A 5,050-nucleotide genomic window follows, 5' to 3' on the forward strand; every position below is an offset into this window, starting at 1 on the left:
AATATTTTCCATGTGAGCAATAAAGAAATTTACATATTTAAAAAAAGAACAAAGAAAAGAATGAGCACTCCTATAACTCAATTAAAAAAAAAAAAAGCCCATTAGGAAAATGAACAGAAGAAGAACATAAAGCACCCCTGAAGAGATGGGCAAGCTCTGTAACCAAAGAAACAACCCAATCAACATCAAAGCATCATTTTTTAACCTATCTGATTGGCAAAATTGGAGCATATTGCTGGTGTCCAGGTGCTTAGGGAAACGGAGAGTGTAGGCAGGAGTGGCGATGGGCATAACTTTGGAGGTGAAAATTTGGCCATAATTTTCAAGATAAAATTGCACGTGCCCAGGGTGTTGGTTACAGCGTTATTTGTAATAACAGAAATCAGAAGCAACCTTGGTGCATCAACAGGAGACTAGAGTAAAGATACCCAGGTGGCCTGCAGGGCCAAGAGCAGCGCCTCCTGAAATGGACCTTTCACCACTCTCTGAGTTAATCTATTATCCTCGTTTTTACAATTGAAAAAACTGAGGCACAGAGAGGTTAAGTAACTTTCCTGAGATTGCATAGTTAGTAAACGACCAAGTGAGGGTTTGAACTCTCAGAGAGAGATCTCTACACGCATACACAGTTGGTATCCAAGGGTGATCGCGTCTAGGCTCCTCTGAAGATGCCAACATCTATTAGAACTAAGGAGTTCATCAGGACACAATATCATATACAAAAATCAACTGTACGGTCCTCCCTTGTTCAGTGGCCTCAGGATCCCCAGCGGATAACAACATCCAGACGGAAGTTCCTTATATAAAATGGCTTAGCAATGGCAGCAATTTACACACCTCCTCCCAGGTACTTTAAGTCACCTCTGGATTGCTGTATACTTAACACAATGGAAACAGTTGTTCTCCTATACTGTTTAGGGAATAATGACAAGAAAAAAATCTGTACCCAAGAGATGCATGTCAGTGGCAAGGTGACAGTTCTGATCCGTGCTTGGCTGGACCCTTGGATGTGGAACTGCAAGCACAGAGGGCTGGAGCCACACAAATCTGCATGCATGGACATAAATGCAAATAATTGCACAGCGCAGTGACCTGGGTTGTGTGCAGAGGGCGGTGAGGGAGTGGGCGGGGCTTCACCCAGCTGGTAGGAGAGCTGCCTCTGATGCCCTGGCTAGTTCTGGTTTCCCTTTCATTTAACTCTTCCCTGCAGCTGGCCCCGCCCCTGACACCTGCACCCTCCTCCTGGTCCGCCTAGCTTCCCCAGCACTGACCCCAGGAGGGTGGACATAGGAGAATTAGAAGTCTTCATTCAACTTTGGGTTTCAAATGAGACTTTTCTAGAGCCCCGAACAGAAACGCTGGCATTGAGAACAAGCTTCCCGCTGGAGAAGCCTCCACCATGGGGCTCTCCCAGGGAGAGTGATGAAAGTCTGTGGGCCATGGAGGACTCATGGAGGACTCAGCAGCCACCCAGGAGACAAGAAGGTGTTGGGGAGATGGCTACTTTTCCCTGCATCCAGCTGCTGGGTGACCTGATGCTAGTCCCCACCCCACATTTCCCAGGCCCCCCTCCCCAGTCCGTGCCCCAGGAACATTAGCACCTGCGAGTCTCCAGGGGGGAAACTTAGCAGGGCATGGGGTAAACCCAGACAGGTCTGGACCCTGGGCCTCAGGGGGCTCCCCACCACCATCTCTGCATCCCAAGAAAATGGAAGAACCTCCCAAGGACAGGGCCTCAGGCCAAGAGAGGACCTGGTGCCAGGAAAGGAGGGAGCTGCCCGCCTTAATGTGGCCTGCTGACAAGGCCTGGTCAGGCCCTGGTCAGCAAGAGTGGACACAGTAGGGATTGAGGCCCCTGCCCAGAGTTGAGGCGCAAGACCCCTCAGGGCAGGACAGAAAGGGGTGTGGGAACCGGGTGCCCCTTCCTGATGCCGGACTCACAGTCCACTGCTCCCATCTGCCCCGAGATAAGCCACGGACAGAGGGAGAAACTGGGTTCAGGACCCATCAGAGGCTTCCGATTCAGTGGGTTGACAGAATAGAATAAAATCCAACAAAACAGCACAGAATAAGAAAGAAATGAGAAATAGAACTGAGCGGCCAGACACCGAGGCACTGCCTTTATTTATTTATTTATTTTGTATTAAACTTCATTTTTATGAGACATTCAAAACAAGTTTTGGTTACAGTTAAATATTTAGGAAAATTTAAAGTACTAAGTTGTGCAAACAGTGGAGTATTCATTGGTGGTGAGAAAATGTCATCTTCCTAGTGAATGTAGAAGGCGAATGAGCAGGACTTTAAACCCAGCACACTTCTCTATGGGTCTCCTCCCCACACACAGCAACTCCCTTGATTGGCAGGCGGGCTCCATTTCCTGACACCCTGGTCTTCCATCCCAAGGGGCGAACTTCCCACTACACCAGCGAAGACCCTCAGAACACATGATTCGCATCCCACTGGGCGTCCACTGTATAGCTGGGCCTAGTCCCTCCAGCGGTGTCCGCACTGAGCATTGCAGCACTTGTAGAAGGTGGTCATGGGCTCGTCTGCAGAGCGGGTCTGGAGTTGCATGAAGTAAGCTCGAGGATGTTCTCATTTGGGACATGGCTCTGCCGTAGAGTCAACATTCTCCCAGGCAGCTGCTCCCCCAAGCACATCATCCACTTCTTTCAGCTTTGGATACTTCCTGTTGGTTACCTTGCGGGTGACGTTATGCACGTAGGGGCAAGTGTTGCAGGCGAAGCGGTGGCAGCGCTGGCCCTCCTCCACAATCAACCCGTTGCCGCATCCCGGACAGAAGAGCAGCATTGCTCCGACTCCGCCCGAGGCACTGCCTTTAATTCCAGCCTCTCAAGAGGCTGAGTCAGGAAGATCACAAGTTCAGGGCCAGCCTCAGCAACTTAGTGAGACCCTCAGCAACTTAGTGAGACCCTGTCTTAAAATAACAAATTAAAAGGCCCGAGAATGTGGCTCAGTGGTAAAGTCCTCCTAGGCTCAATCTCCAGTACGGAAGGAAGGAAGGAAGGAAAGAAGGAAGGGAGGGAGGGGAAAATGTTAAAGTGCATCACATTTTTTTTTTTAAGTTTTTGCTACATAATTATGGATCAGATGTTGTGCTGGGTTTCAAAGTGCAGTAGATTTATTAGCACAAGTCAAAAATACAAGAAAGTTTTTCTCAAAGATGCTAGTCTAAGTGTAAAAAGAAAGTGACATTAAATGGTCGTTATTAGAAATTTTGCTTCCATTAGGCAGAATTTCAGGCTAGCAGGCTACGTTCAGTTATTAGAAAATTAGAAGAGTTATACTTTTCACACCAATTTTTGTGCTTAAAAATCTTAAACGTAGTAAGTCATTTGTTTGATTTGGGGCACAATGAGACAGTCAGCCCTCCATATCTGCAGCTTCTGCGTCTGCAGATTCAACCAACTACAGGTCAAAAGGATATTTGGGGAAAAAAATCGTGTCAGTATGGAGCACATACAGATTTCTTTTCTTCTTGTTATTGTTCCCTAAACAATACTGTGTAACAACTATTTCCAGTGTGACAACTATTTCCATAGCATCTGCATGTTACAAGTAATCTAGAGACGCTTAGGGCTTACAGGAGGACACGCGGGGGCTGCAGTCAGGTACTACAGCATGGTGCAGCAGGGATTTGAGCCCCCAAGGTTTGTTCTAGAATAATTCCCCACAGATGACCAGGGGCGAAGGTAACTTAAGATTTTTAAATGAATGTTGCTATCATCATAAGGGAACCAGAGGATCCAACAGGCACAAAATTAGCCACTGTGACAGGGTGGGCAGGAGTGGTAACGGGACAGGAGGGAGCTCTCCCAGCCATGGGGCATAGGGAGGGAGAGGGCTCTTGGGCAAGTCCTGAGAGTTGAGTATGAGTCAAGCAGAGTCCCTGAGGACATGAGAGCTCCTGTCCAGTGGAAAGCACTGGCCCTGGAGGACTGTCAGACAAGGGCCACCACAGCCTGGGAAGACAGGGTGAGGAAGCCAAAGCCAGGCAACCTGAGGTCAGACCCATGGCACTGCCACCTGGCAGATCCAAGGCGTGGGCACAAGGAGCAAGGTCAGCGTTGGGACTGAATGGTGTTCTCTCCTCCACCAGCAAATTCATATGTCCAAACTGTGTCTCAACATGACCATAAATCCATCCTCCATTTCTGTGTGTTCATCTGTGGATTCAATCAACGATATGGGGGGTGGTTTGCTGTACCGTGCACGCATGGGCTTCTGTTTCCTGCCATTACCCCCAAGAATACAGGAAAATAGCTCTTCACATACATTCGTATTGCATTAGGTAGTATAAGTAACGTGGATAGGATTTAAAGAACACAGGAAGCCAGGCGTGGTGGCGCATGCCTGTAATCCCAACAGCTCGGGAGGCCAAGGCAGGAGAATTGTGAGTTCAAAGCCAGCCTCAGCAACAGTGAGGCTCTGAGCAACTCAGTAAAGACTCTGTCTCTAGATAAAATACAGAATAGGGCGGGGATGTGGCTCAATGGTGGAGTGCCCCTGAGTTCAATCCTTGGTACCAAAACACACACACACACACATACACACACACACACATACACACATATACACACACACAGGAGCGTCACGGGAGAAGAGGTGTCTTCAGGGAAAGGTCCAAGACGTTCCTGGAGAGAAGGGGGACTCCACTCAGGACCAATGGGATCTTGCATTTATGTGACAGAAAAGAACTTCAGCAAGCTCCAGTGGAGGCACAGAAGAAGTTTATTTTGGGACGTAGATCTCTCTATATATATATTTTTGTAGTTTTAGATGGATACAATACCTTTATTTTATTTATTTATCTCTATGTGGTGCTGAGTATCGAACCCAGGGCTCACACGGACTAGGCAAGTGCTCTACCACTGAGCTACAACCCCAGCCAGGAAGTAGATCTATATTTAAGGGAGACTGTGGACCACCTCAGGACAGAGATACCTTTTGGGGGTAAAGCAAGAAATAAACAATTCAAGGGAGAATGGGGCCTTCTCAAGAGGAGACACATGGTTTTGGGGTTCCTTGT

General features: G+C 48.0%; 1 pseudogene; it reads right to left on the reverse strand.

The window, feature by feature from the left end:
- Positions 1–2,471: 2,471 nt before the first annotated feature.
- LOC143391981 (DNA-directed RNA polymerase III subunit RPC10 pseudogene) lies at positions 2,472–2,821 on the reverse strand (annotated as a pseudogene).
- Between the last annotated feature and the right edge of the window lie 2,229 nt (positions 2,822–5,050).

This window comes from Callospermophilus lateralis, chromosome 2, assembly GCF_048772815.1.
Source record: "Callospermophilus lateralis isolate mCalLat2 chromosome 2, mCalLat2.hap1, whole genome shotgun sequence".
Taxonomy (NCBI): Eukaryota; Metazoa; Chordata; class Mammalia; order Rodentia; family Sciuridae; genus Callospermophilus; species Callospermophilus lateralis.